General features: G+C 40.0%; 1 protein-coding gene across 20 annotated transcripts in view; it reads left to right on the top strand.

Moving 5' to 3' along the window:
* Positions 1-17,644, top strand: part of PHF21A (PHD finger protein 21A) — a 164,008-nt gene that overhangs the window by 103,602 nt on the left and 42,762 nt on the right. The gene's annotated exons all lie outside the window — the stretch shown is intronic.

Genomic DNA, 17,644 nt, shown 5'->3' with positions numbered 1-17,644 from the left:
GCCTTTTTCAAAATAGTGCTTTTAAAAACTAGAAGTGTTTGCTGAGGATTGTTCTCAAATAAATCGTAATTTATAAATGGGAAAGAGATATGGGAGATTACGCTTGCATTCTGTTGTAAAATTAATAAATTTCACAAGTTGTACTAAGTACAAGTTACAGATTAGTTCCTCTCTGAAACGTTAGCCATTCCACAACTATTTTGAGGACTGAGTACTCTAGTTATGAAAGCAAGATTTAGAAACAAATCTTGACGCTGGAGCTAAGGAAAAAGTCGCTCAAAGGAGCTCAACTCACCATTAAAAGCCAGCCAGTGTGCCAGATTGTAATGATTTAAATCACTAATGAAATTCATGTTATTGGAGAGAGATTTTTTTTTTTTTTAACATTAAGTGAAGTAGTAATTTACTAGTAGTCGAATTTAATGAAAACATTTACTCATGTAAATTGGAGCTTTATTTTTATATATTAGTTTTACTGTTTTATTTGTTTTTACTAAAAATAGTCACTTTCTCCCTGTATTTCCTCATGAAATCTTTCAGAACCACTTCTAGAAATGGCATCCTTTTGCCATAAGTATTTTGTTTTCTCCCCCATCTAGTTTTTATGAAGTAGTGCTAACTCTGCCTTAATTTGATTTGGCATCCCTGCAATTGAACATTTGTAAGTATCTTGTATTATGGCCCATCTGGGTTGTCATAGAAACCAAAGACCTCCATCCTCTTCCCTCTAGTTAAAAATGGAATGCAAACAGGGCTTCAAAGTGACGTTTTTCTAGTACGAGTGACAGCCCTGTGAAGTGCAGAACAGAAAGGTTTCTTATTGGTTTTATTCTCCCATGGCCTATCATACCAGTTAACTCTGATGCGCACAGCTTTTCTCTTGAAAATCTGGCAAGATACTAATGGAATTTTTAAAATGTACGCATCAGGGAGAAGAAAAAGAATGCATTTAATCCTCTTCCTGCTCTTTTCTTACTCAAAAATGCAGTGTTAGCTAGCAGTGTTTCTGTTTTCTTCCTCATGTTATTAGCTGGTCCGTGAAGCCGTGGGACACGTGGCAGAATCACTGATTAGTCACCACAACTGTGGCTTTCATTATCAATCTCGTTATTTATTTCTCAAGTCAGGTGAATGTGGTTTTATCTCATTAGAACCTATAGATCCATGGGCTAAGTCCTTTGCAGATTTTATTAATTAGAATAGAAATTTGTTGATATGGCCATTCTCATGGCCTTGTCATTGGACTTGATTCTAAAACATCATAGAGACCCCATTTGTAACACCTTGGTGGTCACATACCCTTGACTTTACCTTGATGGTTTTTCAACTTCCACATTCCCTTTAGCTTCTCCACCAGAAGAGTACATTACCTCTGTGATATTTCTGCTTCTAAAGAAGCTATGGTAATAAGTTCTAGTGTGTTCCTTCAGTTGTGTTAGCAAAATGTCTGAGTTCGGTGGTTAAGATTTGTTGAACTGTTAATGTAGCATTACTCAAAGTTTATAGAGTGTCAAATTCTTATTTAAACATAGGTTTTGAATTTAGAAAATGACACAAATAGTGATCTCTGACTATGAAACAAATAATGAAAAACTGACATATATGTTTCTATCCTAATAGGACTGTTTCAGAAGGGATAGATTAAAATCACTGGACAATTGCACTGCGGTTTTTGGTCCGTTTTAAGTCTACTGTTTTTCAAAAGGAAAACATTAGTCTTTAAATAACATCTGCAATTTGACTGTTAAATAGTTTCTGATAATTGTGTACTTTCTTATCTTGTGTCCCACATCTCAACTAAGGGTCATTTTCATCAGAGAATTCAGAAATATTAAGAGTATTACTGTATCTTGATGAAAGAGACTCCGTAGCTACCAGGAGAGTAGTAAGCAAGAGGTAGGGCTTAGCTGCTGTTCTATCGAAAGGTAAGAGAATATAGTTTCCAAATAACACTATATTCCTTGGCATAGAGAATAGAAGTAAATCATTTGTTTTCACAGCATAGTGTGGGAAAGGATGTGGCAGTTTCTTCATGCTAAACATGTTGCTTTCTTCTTTAAAGTTTGCTGCCTTCACTTCTCATTTGATTGGTGCTGTTTGTTGTTTTTGTTTTTTGCAAGCATCAGGCAGTTGAGAGGGTTACCATCCTAGCCTCAATTCTCCAGTCAATTTAAAAATTAGAATCTTCCTTACATCCTTATTTCCATTTATCAGTGTCTGTTTAAAAAAAGACTAGAGACGTTGCTCGTTGTTTAGTAAATGTCATATTGCTGCCAGCCTTGCAGAGGCTTGTGACTTTGCACAGAGGACTTCGACAAGTATTTCTATTCAGCACCGCTGTGACTCATCCTCAGGAGAAAAGCTGGGAAGTCTGTGTACGTTGTAGACAGTAGGGCCTGGGACAAAATGAAATGTGATGAATTTCTTACCCACGAAGATACAGAAATTCTCATGTAGGTATCAACCCCTCTCATCCCTGTGCTGTGTCATCACCAGTTATTTTTTGCTAGTAACCAACGTAATACTTGGTTCTTTGAACTCTGTGTTTTTAGGTATACTTCTGCCCATTATCAACATAATTCTTCCTCCTGTAACCACCGGCATCATAACTGGCCGGCTCCTTCTAAATTTTACATTTTTGGGTCCTCTATAGTGACATTTTAAAATTTACTTTCTAAAAATAGACATGCATTTTAAAGTGTAGAAACAAGATAGGTAATTCTACAGTCTGTGTTCTCAAAAAACAGTCTTCTTACATGTAAAGAATAGAGCCCAATGGAAGTGCACACACGCCTTTTCATTGGGTAGATATTTATTTGCGGGACCGATAATCAACCACTAGCATCTAACCTTGCCTTACTCCATTTGTCCAAAGTAATAATTTGTAATTATCATTGATAGCCCACGTTTGTTTCTGTCTCAGAATTTTTTTCTTGGGTTTAGCATTGCTCAAAATGTACACTCTCCCAAGTTTGATCTTGTCTTCCATTTGTGGTCCTGCTTTTTCTATTTATTGTTCTCTGCTCTGTTTACATATTTTTAATTGTGCAATAATTTTGCTTGTTAATACTCTGTAAGAAACGTTACAGTTTTTTGTGGTTTTTTTTTGCGTATGTATCGTCTGTCTCTTGAAACGGCCACATAAACTTCTTAAAGAATTAAATAACTTTTTAAATATTATATGACAACAGCTAATACAATACTATATACTCTACAGATATTCAACAAACATTGTGTTCAAACCTTATATTGCCCACCACCCTATTCATGGCCCTCAAATCCTTTCAAACCTAAGATGATAGAGGGATCAACAAAATGCTGCTTTAAATGTGTGTGCTAATCACACAGATGAAACCCCATCTATGAATAAGTTGCCAATCTTTAAAACAAAGAAGACCAGAATGGTTTGTATTTGCAGTTTGTGCTCTTGTCCTCCGGGATTCAATAATCCTTTTAGCCTCTCTCCACAGTGGCACCTGTATATGCCTGGGTAGCAGGCTGATTGCTGCCGATGGTACTAAACTGTTTTGATAAGAGCAAAACTGTGCTGCCACCTTCCTCACGAGCCCAGTGTTCAGAGATGACCTGTTGGCGTGTGGACCTGTGGTGTACCATATTTTTTTGTACTAGAGCAGTAGAATAAGGTCTGACTCTAGTTGATTGAAGTGGTAGTTTTAGATCCTGATAAGAGGACCTATTGCTGGTGAGGGAGGTTGAAATTGCAGAATGAGTTTGCAGCGTGAGGCAGGTCTGCCCAGCAGCAGGTTGATTTGCACCGTGAGACAAGCCGCACACATAAACAGATGGCCCAACAATGAGTCAGAGTGACAGATCCCAAGCAGGTAGATTGGCTTTTGCCTCATTCTTAACATGGTTGTAGAGAGTGGAATTTCAGCCACTTTTCAAACGAAAAACAAGTACTTAGTGAAAGAAATTCTCTTCATTGGCAAATGAAAAATATGCCTTATTAGGTGGATCTGTCACTGGATCTGGACATTGAAAAACCAGCACTTTCGGGAGCTGCTTTCTGCAGGCGTGAGCTGGCATGTGACGTGCTCATTCAGCCTCGTTTTGCCGAACGCTTCAGCATGTGACGTGCAGCAAGAAAATGTTGAAATTACGTTTTTGATAACGGGTTTTAAAGAATTATGAACTAGTTAGTTGCAAGCACAAATCTGATATTTGGTTTAAGAAAAACATTTTTTTTTTTAAGGGACACCATGATGGTAAGTATCATAAAAACATACAGTAACCTAAGTTTGTAATGGTGTTGAGCAAAAGAAAAATAGTAACAGAAAAATCCTTCAGTTGCATACATGAAGCATAGGAAGAGGGAAGAGTGTAATAGAATTCCCAGATCTAATCATCCATCTTCAACATGTAAATGTAAACAGTCATTTCTCTGCCAAACACGGAGAAGTACTAAACATCTCATTAATTTTCAAAAACAAGATTTGCTGTAGTTTTATATCTCTAGAAGAGTGTTTTAAACGTAACATTTGATGAAGGAAATCTGTACCACTTGAATTCCTATACTCGAATTCTCTGATCGGCAGATGACACTCCCCGTCGCCCAGCGTTCTCCGTGCATGCCTTTGCCAGAGAAAGCGAGTTCCTAACGAGGAGCGTTGTCAGGAGACCTGTTGGCCTTCCTTAGGTCACTGTGGTTAGGAATGTACCTGGAAACACAAACTACCATGGAAACCTTCCTCTGCGATGAGGAGAGGGCTGCGAATGCCGTTGGTTAAAGCAGAAGGATAAATATAGCCAGCTGCCTTTTGTTCCCCAAGTAATTGGGATCCTATTCAAGATTAATTTTGCCAGCACCTACACCCCAAATTGGCTTTCGTTTTATCTGCTCCCGCATGTAGCACCTCGCCTTTGCTCAGGGTAGAGAAAGCACTAATCTGCCTTCGTGCATATGGAAGGTAGCGTTCCGGGCACTGCATGAAAAACTCAAGGAGAATGCATTATGAATGGAATAGGTCTCTCGCTCTCCTCTCTCTCTCAAAGAGAAATTACTTATGTGATCACTGTCAAGGAGGACAGAGACAGACTTAGTGCTAGTTCTTAACCAGTTTTTTTTTTAATGAGTTACTGAGGGAACCATAAGGAGAATACTTTAATGAGTCAATTACCTTCACAACATGCAGCTTGTAGACACCAGTGCGATCTAATTGTAATATAGATCACCCTGTAAGTATCACCCTGTACGTTTAGTACATTGGGTACATTTCTTATGGGACGCCACATTATCAAAGTTTAGAAAAATAATAATAAATTTGGTTTTGATATTATTGTAAGGATCATCAGAAGATTTTCTAATCATGTTTGGTTTGAATAAGCTCCCCTCGTCTGTTTGCTGGTTTCCAGCTTTCCGTCTCGGTTTGTTTTTGTCTACACATGTATAATCGAGCTGAATATGTGTGCCAATAAGCAGAGGAGCTGCGTTCAGCTTCTGCTTAAGTCTGCAGTATGAAAGTGTTCTTTTTGTTGCATGTGCTGGTCTTGCAGAGTCGGTAGCGCCTTATCAAATGCAGCCAGTTGGTGCTGCTGGTATGAAAGCACAGGGGAGCTCTCATGTGGAAGGTTAATGGAGTGTAATTATAAAGAAAAATGAACTGCTCAACCACTGTATCTCACTCTACCTGCACCAAGAGTGACAGTGTTGTGATCTTTTATAAACCCTGGAGCAGAGGTTTAACCATCTAAAATTATGACAGTATAACTGTCACACAAACAAACACCCTGTGAAGTATAGGTATGCACCCCTGTGTAGGAAAGAGTCCTTCCTGTTACAGGGAGTCTCAGGAAAGGAGCCCCTTCAGCCCCCAAGAAAAGCTGCTTGTTAAACACTGTCGCTTCTTCTTTTCTACTCAATTTATTCCATTTTCTTTTCCCAAAGATGCTTTCTCTCCTCTGATTAGTGGCAAGGCTGACAGCCTGCACACGAGTAGGTCCATTGCACTGTATCTATCATATGACAAATATCTTGCTTTCTCTAAGCAAGTCCATCACATTTGCCCTCACAGCCCTCCTGAAATCAACTGGATTCTTTTAAAGGGGATGAAGGTGATCGTCTCTCCTCATTCTCAGCATCTGTGCAGCCTGGGTTGTATTCCTACAACCTATGGTCCAGCAGGTCTTTCTCTCAGGGTCTGCCATAGCATAGCGATCACACACATTTCTGATGGACTCAAGATGGACTTAGAGCCTTATGTCCTTTGGTAGAAAATGTGACAGGAACTATTTAGGAAGGAAAATGCAGCTGGGAGGAGCAAGGACAGAGAAGGACCAAGGAGACATTCACAGGGTGTGATGACTAGACAAATCTGTGTCACTGGTGTGTCACATTGCGAGTGAATGTTGCAAAGTCGTCGTGCCACTGGAACAGCCGAAGGGTAAGCGGAGCTGGATTGCAGAGCTCGGTTGATTTAGTGCTTTTGCCAGCTCAGCACAGAGTTGGAATAAGGTTGCAGAGTGATGCACCACCAACAAAACCCCTGACATCTTGTTCTTACCAAGTCTAAAACATAACCACTCTTGGCGAGGCTGTGCAGCCTACTGAGATAAGTAAATTCAGCATCCCATACATTAAGCCTGTGGAGACTCAGCAGAAGTGATGGCTGTGTCACTTGCACAGAAGTCTTACTGAGTGAACCCTGGTCTTGTGTGACGGTGGGGGAGGGGCGGACAGGACCTCTGGCAGCAGCTCTGAGAGCGGGAAGGCTGGTTTTAAACCTCTGTGTGGTTTATAATGTTATTTCCTCAGCCCCTTTGCATGTGGTTTTTGATCACCTGGGCTCTATTTTAAAAGCAAAAAAAAAGCTGTATCGTCTTTATGGCAGTAGGATAAATCTATTAGTCAATAAAAATTTTAAACCCAGCTTTATGTTAGTGGCTGGTAAGAAAAGTTTGCAGTGATTTTACTCCCTTTAAAAACGCCCTGGAACCTAACGTTTTACCCATCTAAATGTTGCCAGCGTCCATTCCATTTATTAAATTGAAGTCATTGTCCCAGAATTGAAGTTTTTGGCTTGAGGCTGGAAGGTTAGACACAGAATCCTAAAACCGTCCATCATACTCCATAGGTGAGGAAGCACATCATTCTTTTGGCTTGGCTCCAGCGTGTGGCCCTGCTCAGCTGCCAGAGAGAGTATCTTTGATGACAGAAATACAGTCTCTGGCATTTTGGAGCCAGTTACCCAGCTCTGCGCTGTCCCTTTAAGAGCGTGCCCAGCCTTTCAAATGCTCAGAGCAGTGTATAGGAACTTCGCCCGAGAAAGGACATGATGGGTGTCCTTTGCTCCAAACCCGTCTCGAGCTGTCCGTGCCTCTTCTCTGGCTCTCTTATTTCCTACCTTAGCTGCATCCTCTGGCTCCTCTCCTACTTGACCACTTCAGTTTGTTGCACAAGTTACTCTTCTTCCTTGGCACTCAACAGCCTGTCTTTGTTTCCCAGCTGTTTCCTGTATCTAGAGACTGATGTCCAGCAAAGGACGTCTCTCCCCTTGGCCCAGCTCCCCTCTCCGGGATACTCGGTATTCAGTCAGTCCATTTGGATGTCACCCAACCTCCTGTCAGCCCCAAGAGTTGGCTCAGACATACGAGCTCCAGCTCTTTGTTCAGGAAACAGAGCTTCATTCAGACTAGTTTTCCAGAGGACAGGGATTCCATATTCCAGGGCCCGTCTTGCTGTTAGGGAGCTGTGGAGCTCTGACTGGTCATCCGTCGCCACACGCCTTCGTGCCCCGTCTGAATCAATCAGTCGCCTCAATCCACCCCACACAATTGTGACACTTATTTGATAACAGAATGTGAAAATGCGCAGATGTAAAGAGCTGTATAATCGGGTGATCACACCATTCGGGAAATATTTGTGGAAAAGGCTACCGTCACTTTTCCTTTAGGGTTCACTCAGAAGAATTATTAAATAATCCATATGTTTACGACATAAATTCCTTTTTTCTTAATCATATAAAGTACATGGTTTTGAAAAATCTGAGTACTCAGAAACAAGAACCAGTGAAGTGCATGAGGTGTTTCTAGTGTCCTGGTTGGATTCCAAATCTGATGATTACATTTTGCTCACTAGAATTCCCTGGGCAGCTTCAACAAGGTAGTTTTCATTTTTCTGACCTCTACAACGCGGCTGTTTAAACAGCTGCTCTCGTTAGCCCTGGAGACAGCTACAGTTCAGTGATAGAGAAACTGATTCCAGTTCATTTTTGCGTCAGTGTTACGCGATGGGGAGGGGCTTAAGTTATCTGCGTGCTTTAAGCTGTTTTGATAAACCTGTCACAATTATGGGCATATTATTACTGAAATGTTCATTTTTTACCGTTATATTTGAATATATAGTTCTCTGTCTCCCTTGTATTGTCAGATGCTTTATCCATCGATCACTTGCTTTTTATGTCTGTTTCTCCCCACTAAAAGTCACATCCCAGCCTTTTCACAGTAGAAAAATTTTGATCAACCAGAAAGCCATTTTAATTTTCTGGTTAACTGAAATCCTTTTTGACTCACCTCCTATTCTTAAAAAATTTTCTAAGTAGTGGTTGATTCCTCTCCTAGTAACTACATACAGTTCAGTGAATGTAATTACTATTTAGGTGTTGAAAACTGGTAACCTGTGGGCTTAGTCTAACCAGCAAAGATATTCTGTTTGATTTCTAATGTTAAATGCATTTCTCACGTTAGTGCCTTAGACAGAGCACTCCCTTGCCACTTGACCTTCGTCCCCATCATTCCTGTTATCTCAGAGCTGGCCACCTTCATTCACAGATGTTACCTGCCTGAACCCTGCTCATGTGAATTTTCAAGCCCTGAATGAAACCATTTTTAATGGTTTAGTTTCTTTGTAGTATATCAGGCTTATCATTCTGAGCATTAGTTTTCTGTGTACAATACTTATTTATAGAGGTAGAAAGTGTCGATCAAGAGATTGTACGCTTGCCATTCCGAGATTCATAGAATTTTAAGCAGAAGAGAATGCTGGAGACATGAGTGGAGAAGCTGAGGCCAAGATCAGGTAAATCATTTACCCGAGGTCACAAACCTGGCTTAGTAACAGGTGTATGAGAGGAGAACCCAGATTTCTTGACCCTTTTTTTTTTTTTTTTTTATTTCTACTGTATAATACTGCCTCTCTACTTATTTTTCCTAAAAGCAGAATGGGTGTGTGTGTGTTTAAAATTTTTTCCTAGGTGCTTTTGTGGTTTGCTAATCATATGTAGTATATAGGTGGCAGGGAGGAGGACATGGAATTAGATATCAGAAACTAGAACTATTAAGTCTCACTCTACCTGACTTGTGATCTAGGTCAAATCACTTAGATCCTCAAAACCTCATTGTCGTAGGTGGCACGTAACATATCCGATATTATTGCTGTTCTTTTTATTGTAACCATTACAGAACTCACCAGCTGCCACATAAATTGTATCTAAAAGTCACAAGAACTACTGTGGTACCTTCAGACAATGGAATATTACTTAGCGCTAAAAAGAAATTAACTATTAAGCCATGAAAAGACATGGAGGAACTTGAAAATGCATATGACCAAGTGAAAGAAGCCAATCTGAAAAGGCTGCCTACTGTATGATTCCAGCTATGTCACATTCTGGAAAAGGGAAAATTATGGAGATAGTAAAATGATCAGTGGTTGCCAGGGGCCGCCCCCCCAAAATTACGTTTTTAAGTATCAAGAGTTTGTTATTCAGGATGAATAGGCAGAGCACAGAGAATTTTTAGGGCAGTGAAATATTCCATATACTACTACAATAATGGATATATGTCATTATATACATTTGTCAAAACACATAGAACGTGTAACATTAAGAGGTAACCCTAGTGTAAACTATGGATTTGGGCTGATAATGATGTTTCATGTAGGTTCTTCATCAGTTTTAACAAATGTACCATTTGTGGGGATTTGGTAGTGAGGGAGGCTGTGGGGTCAGCAGCTAGGGGCGATACTGGAATTCTCCATTCTTTCCACTCAATTTTACTGGGAACTGAAAACTGCTCTAAAAAATAAAGTCTGGTTTAAAAAAAAAAATCAAGGGACTGATCTTATGTTTAGTTCAGTGTCCTTTAATGAATCTGCATCTCAGGAATTATGTTGATGGGGGAACTGGAGAACAGTATAGTAGAAGAGTGAGCTACCCTTCACTGCTAAGAAATAAGCTCAAAGAAGATAAAAATAACAAGTCATTTTTACTGCGGTCATTTCATCTTTTCTAAAACTTGGGGAGAGAGAGAGTATAAAGACTTTAAATATTCATATAGAGATTTGTCGATTGGATTTAGTGATTTTCATAGCCTGTGAAAAATGGTTTTCTTCACACTTGAGATTTAATAAAATGCTTAAATTTTTAACCAAATGTTTTTTATTCATTAAGAGATTATTCATGCTTTCTTCTATATTGCTGAATCTCTATCTCTCTTGAATAAAATTTCTAGTACTGACAATTTAAAACAAAAAAGCAAACCTGCTCTAAAATTCCGAAAGATGAGTTCAGGTTTCTTCTGTCTCTGATGCAGAAAACCCAGACTAAATACAGAGTAGTACAAATCATTCTTTGTCACGTGTCTTAGAAGATTCAACCCCTTGAAGTTACCCATCCCTCATCTTGGCATCCTACTGGAGGTGACAGAATTGCTCCCTCTGTGTTGTTTTATGTGGGGTCTTGTCAAAAAGTAAATTTGTAACATTGTTCATTTTTCTCTTCAAGTGATTGTAAAAATTCTTCCTGATAAACTACTCAACTAGTGAATACTTTAAAAGAAAGAGATACTCATTCAGTAGCTTTGGAATCTTTTAAAATCTGTGTGTTGATGCTGTTACAGTAGGTGATCAAAAATTATGTGGGTTTTTTTTTTGTTTCTTTGTTTTTTAATTGGGGAATATTGGGGAACAGTATGTTTTCTAGGGCCCATCAGCTCCAAGTTGTTGTCCTTCAATCTAGTTGTGGAGGGTGCAGCTCAGCTCCAAGTCCAGTCACCATTTTCAATCTTTAGTTGCAGGGGGCACAGCTCACCATCCCATATGGGAATTGAACCGGCAACCCTGTCGTTCAGAGCTTGTGCTGTAACCAACTGAGCCATCCGGCCGCCCCCCAAAATTATGTTTTTAAATCAAGAGTTTGTTATTCAGGATGTACTTTTGTTAAAATACTTCCCAATTCAAAATGTCAGTGTTTCATGATTTGTAAGACTTACTTTTGTTTAAATGTAAGGAAAATACTACATGTCACCTTAGAGTATTTTCTACCTAATGTATCCTGCCTTACACAGATACTGTTCTAATGTATTGTCTGTCTTTTTTCTTTTAAGAAAAAACTGTAGAATTGAGGATTGTTAAAAAGGTATCCTCACCTTTGAAAAGGATTGATCCGTGTCTTAGTACATGTGTTCTGTGTAGAATTGGTTAACTATTATATTTTTGTCTTTCAGCATCTGATTCTATCTTGTGTTTCTGTGAAAAGAGGGCTTCCTACATTATCTTAAATTGTGCCCAGGGCTTGGAGTAGGCAAAACAATCTGTTTTATCTGAGCAGTGTTCCATAAAATGGTAGGGGTTTTGGTTGTGTTCCTGTCTTTCCCTCCCCCCATTTTAGGATCATTACTGCGCAGGGACAGCTACTATGCAGCCATTTCCAATCGTAGTTCTTCTGTGAGGAAAACCCCAGCAACTTCGGGCAGAGCAATAAGAGAATTTCTGTATAGGACAACTGCCATTAACAAGACCATGCTGCCTTCTAAGTTGTGGGGTGTAGAGCATGGAATGATGAATGACAAGCCGATGGTGTGCGCAGGTCTGTAACAGATAGTTACAGAGGGGCATGCATTTTGCTGAACTGAAGCATAATTTACAAATTAATAGCCTCCGTGTCATATCCATTGTGTGGTATAAACACAATGATTCAGGCACTTTTTTATATTAGCAAGCAGCTAAATTATACAGATTATAAATGGTTCTTATGTTTTTTTCCTGCTGTCCTCATTACCATATCTAGGGTCTTGGCTGGGTCAGGTTACATTTAAATTGGACATCTATTTTATGCATTCGGAATATGGCCCTGAACCACTGTAGAGGTATAAGAAATCTGGGCTGTACCTCAAGTTCTACGTGGGGAAGTACATTCCCTAATGTGTTTGATTTCTGAGATAAAAAGGCAACAGGTGGCATTCTCTTTCTTAATCATGTACTTTGGGCAGTTCTCATTTTAAAAAGTTTGAACTAACATAAAAATATTTGACTAGATGTTGAAAAATCAAGTGATTGAAATACAATTGACATTGGAAATAAAAGTTGCATTAGTTAGCTCTAGCTCTGTGTTAAAAATTCATACTAGACTAATTGTATTAGTCATTGGTTACCATCCCTTACTTTCATATTGCCCTCAACTGTTTCCTAAGCATTCCCTACCATTACTTCCTTTGATCCTCAACATTTTTCTGAAGTAGGCAGGACAGTGTAGCTTAGGGCTTCAAAGAGATGTAGAGAACTTAAATGTAAGCCAACTGGGTTCTGCGTTTTGGCTCTTTTGGTCATTATATTACAACTACCATTCCCAGCATGCAGTGCTCTTTTTTAGTCTATATGTGTGTTTTTACTGTGTTGCCCTAGCATATGGGTATGCTACATATTGGAGAACTGTTATTCTCCAGGGGTCACATCTCTCTTGTGTACAATAGCTACACACTTTCTTTTCTATGCAAGCTAAAGGCAGCCCCAGGTTCTTAGCCAGGTCCCTGGGTTTAGGTAGAGTTTGACTGTAGCAGTCCTAGCAGTCTTATAGTCATGCATAAGGGGTTGGAGGAAGCTGGGGTTGAATTTACCTATTAGAGCGTGAATAAACTGAATAAGAAGAATGTAAACTGCATTTCAATCAGGCTATCAAAAAAGGTCTAATCTCCTCTGGAGGTGGAATATACATCCCACTGATATGAATAAAAGTCTGTTCTGTGGAGATGGGATGTAAAACCTGTTGATGTAAGAGTGTGTGTGTGTGTGTGTGTGTGTGTGTGTGTGTGTGTGTGTCTGTGTTTTTAAAGAAGTGTAAACCCCAAAGAATATTTTTTTACTTAAAAAGGAAAGCCAAAGTCTAATCCGTACCATGACATAATGCGTTCCCCACCATCTGTTAAGCATCTATGTAGAGAATTTTGAACTTTATTTAAAAAACAAAACAAAAGCAAACTCTGATAATTCCAACTGCTGCTGTTCCTTAATTCATTTATATTGTACTCTACAAATTCCATGACACGTTGCAGAACTATAAAATAATTATCTATGTTCCTAACTCTGTAAGACCAAACAAATCCTGTTTACTTGACAGCATACATATACAGCTGACTGTGTAAGATGAGGCTGTAGATACTGCTTCTGTCAAACAGGTGGTATTTTTAAAGGGTGTATCCCTTTTTTAAAGGTTTAAAAAGGTTAGAAGCCATTTGCTAATTCTACCCCTGAAACTGAATATTGGACAGTTTGGGGGAAACCTAGTGCCTTATAAAATGAGTAACGCACAATTATTTTTAGCTAAGTCTATATTTTTAGCTGCTGCCACCAATATTCCTCCTTTTCCTCTTCTGTCAGGATTCCGTCCTTCGTGTCTCCCCTGGAACATTCCCTCTAATAACTTCAGTGCAGCTCCTCCCATTGAGTTCCACTTATTGCATTAAGAAGGAGCTTATTTTGAGTTTATTGCTTCTTTTCCCTGTGTCTTAGTTCATAAAGTGGTGGAATCGTCACTTAATTTAATAACACATACCTTTTACTTTGGATTGTAATTTTTGTCATTGTTACGCCAGTCACTCAAACCCTATTCGTTAGAGGATAATTATGTGGCAGAATTCTGAAGACTGTCATCATATCTCCTTCCTGCCTCTTCAGCGATGAATATTGGTGTTACTTATAAATGCAGTGATTGAATTTCAGTTAGATAATAGAAAGTTTTTATTTCTTCTTAAGTATTATAAATTGTGACTTCATCAGCGAATGTAAATTTCTCCATGTTAGTTTTTCTACCCACAAAAGTTTTGATTTCTCTGATTTCATTTGAGTAATTGGTGAGTCTGAAGACCTGGAAAATTTTTTCATACCATCTTTAGGTATGAAGATGGGTAAGATTTGTTCTTGACTTTCTCGATTTGTGAAAAGCTTTGTCTCTTATCTGCCTCTGGTATGAAGGGTGAAGGTTATATTTTCAGATTAGATGGTTGATTCATGGAGGAAAAATGAGATAAATTTTTAGGGCAACACTGTGTAAGTCTGAGTGGGTGTGACCCTCTCATGATTGATATAAAACAGATAATGCCGACTAGAACACAAACAAGTTGAGTGACTGTAGCACCAACAGTATAGCAGAGACTTGAAGCCCCGACAAATAGGAGGGCAGGGCCTTATGCCTGGAATTGCTTTAGAGAGAAGCTTTCTAAAATGGATGTGAGAGTTTGATAGAAATAAACAGGTGGCTTGGTTGGAGGGGTGGGGGCTGTCCTTCCAACTCTCCATCTTTATTCTGTGTTGACCAAAGCCATGGACGGACCTTGGAGTGATTGACTTAGGAGAAAAAGAACCTGATTTTCTGTTGAATTGGACCTATAAACTTCTGTATTTTTCTTTTTCTTTTGTTTTAAACATTAGCAATTTTGCCAACAGCATAAAGCTGGTGCTAAATATCCAATTTTTTTTTTTTTTTTAAGATTTTATTGGGGAAGAGGAACAGGACTTTATTGGGGAACAGTGTGCACTTTCAGGACTTTTCTCCAAGTCAAGTTGTTGTCCTTTCAATCTTAGTTGTGGAGGGCGCAGCTCAGCTCCAGGTCCAGTTCCCGTTACTAGTTGCAGGGGGCACAGCCCACCATCCCTTGTGGGAGTCGAACTGGCAACCTTGTGGTTGAGAGCCCGCACTCCAACCAACTGAGCCATCCCGGAGCTCAGCAGCAGCTCAGCTCAAGGTGCCATGTTCAATCTTAGTTGCAGGGGGCAGAGCCCACCATCCCTTGCGGGACTCGAGGAATTGAACTGGCAACCTTGTGGTTGAGAGCCCACTGGCCCATGTGGGAATCGAACCGGCAGCCTTAGGAGTTAGGAGCACGGAGCTCTAACCGCCTGAGCCACTGGCCAGCCCTGTATTTTTCTTTAGGCTCTATCTTCCCCCTCTCCTTTCTTCCGCCTCCCCCCGCCCCCACCCCGGTTCAAGCCGTTGTTTCTCAGTCTAGTTGTAGGACACAGCTGCCTGGCTCATGCTGGTATTAGGAGCCTTGCGCTCCCCCCGGCTGAGGCAGTCGGTCGCCAGTCCTCACAGAGCACGGCAGCCCACAGCATCACATAGCAGTTCACGGCAGCCCAGCCCCAGGGAGAGCTGTTGTTCACAATCTTAGCTGTAGAGGACGCAGCTCACTGGCCCATGTAGGAATCGAACCGGTGACCTCGGCATTAGGAGCTCGGCGCTCTAACCACCTGAGCCACCAGGCTCTTTGGGCTCTATCTTGCTGTCGTGTATACGTGTTGATAATATCACTGAATGTCACAATATTGATCACCATGACTACCTGTCTCAGAAACTGACTTGAAGTGTCAGAGGCTCTGTGAACTCTTCTGCCTGGACAAGCCCTGATGAAACCTAGTGATGTGACTGTCACGGGAATCTGAGGCCTGGAATCATGCTGGGTTTATGGAGTTCTTGACAGATGGATCGAAGAGGGCGGTACTAGCCATTCTGGACACCTGGCACGTTGGCCTGTTGTCTATAGAAAAATATATTAAGGATAGAAAGTGATAAGTTATTAACTTTTCTCCCTTCGGCCTTCATTCTTTCCAGTTTTTCTCTTTCATTTTCTTCATTTTTCCCCCCTTTTAATTCTCATTAACATATTAGTGAATGACGGATGGCAAAGCTTCAGGATAACGTTCCATGATAATTAGCTACATTTAAAGGGCTCCTTTATATGTGATGACATTGAAAATATCAAAATGTTTGTGTCAACATAACCTTCATTAATGACCAGCAGAAGTTGATTTCTTTGTTTAAAACACACAATAGCATTAAGTTGGTGCAAAATAATTGTAGTTTAAAAGATTAAAAATAATTGCAAAGACAGCAATTACTTTTGCACCAATCTAATAAAAGCATTATGCTCACTTTCTGTGGAGACGGGAGGATATGTAACAGCTTTGCTCGGAGGATACCACACAGCTGAGATTTACGAAATATTACAGCTGTGTTCTCTCACTGCCACCCAGAACTAGTACTGACCCAGACCAGGATCCTGCTGGAGTTCGTGTGACTTTTGCCAAGACTGAACTAGAACAAGAGTGGATTGTGGGACTTAGAACAGCCAACAAATACACTCAACAACTCTCCTTCATTCGCCAGTCCTTAAAAGAATGTGCAGGGCATCTGCAGAGTTCACCTAACTTCAGATCGTTGGGTGTCAAAATGCAGTGATAAATATTTAAGTTACAGAAGGCATCAGTGCTTCCCCCAAACCTTGATTTCTTCAAAAAGAATTTCACAGACATGCGCAGTGCACAACTACATGCTTGGAATTCTTCTAATCTTCTCATAAACACTGCAAGGATTGCAGGGGCAATGCATTTCTGAGCAGTGCTCTGAAATATACCAGACCCTGCTTCTAAAGAAAACTACCCGGCTCTTATGATCTGACCCGGGTCCAATCTGCACAGCTCTCTCTTCTTTTCCCTTTTTTTTTTCCCTCCTCTCAAGGACTAATGGAAGTTTGCAAATATTTTGAACCTCCCTCCCCCCTCAGGTTCCACAAGCTTTGTTTTCAGGCCCTGGGGAAGGAACAGTTGTGAATGCAATGTGACTCACTGACTCCCACTTTCCAGATTCTGGTTCTGATTGGTCGTCACCTGCTCCAGCCATAAGGCTGCAGAGTACTCTAGCCTGCATCCCTTTCTCATTCGCTCCCCTACTGTTCCCTTCTGTTGCACATCACGCTGGGAGTGGGTTCTGGGCTTTGTGTCTTGATTGTATGCAGTAGTTTACCCCAGTTAGGCACTAAGTAGGAGAGCACACTGTTATTTCCTAAGGATGGCTGTAGAGGAGAAAAATACCCTTTCACTTTGTGCCTGGTATAGTAATTATTTCGTTTCCTGTGCTGTTTTTGTTCAAAGTTTATTTTTTGGCAGGTGTCACATTTATGTTGTATTATTTCCTCCTGGTTTCTCTCCTCCTGATTTGAGCTGAGTTTTTTTCTTTTGTAAAGATTCTTGGAGTCCCTTTTTCTGACTGCTATGTTATACTTTTGCTTGTTTGTTAATGTGTTTGATTAATGCCGATCAAGATGGGGGGGGGGCTGAAAGCAACTCTAAATACTTAATTGTTAAATGTCTAAATGTTCTGGCAGTTTCCAAGCAATAAAACCCACCTGTGATACTCAGAATGCTCCGTTGTACCACCGCTATTAGTTTCCCTTCTCCTGAACCATATCAGTTCAATTACTCTGCCATTTATACTTAAGAAATAGGATTTTGAAGACTTGAAAGTTAATTTTTGTAAGCATTTGATATTTTTATTAATTTACATTTTTATTATTCTGCAGATGGTTTCCAAAGACATTAGACTCTGCATCCTTTTTTTCTCTCAGTTAACTACTGAAAGAG

This window comes from Rhinolophus sinicus, chromosome 14, assembly GCF_057876585.1.
Source record: "Rhinolophus sinicus isolate RSI-liver-muscle chromosome 14, RSI-T2T, whole genome shotgun sequence".
Lineage (NCBI taxonomy): Eukaryota > Metazoa > Chordata > Mammalia > Chiroptera > Rhinolophidae > Rhinolophus > Rhinolophus sinicus.
This window is presented reverse-complemented; position numbering and strand designations above follow the sequence as displayed.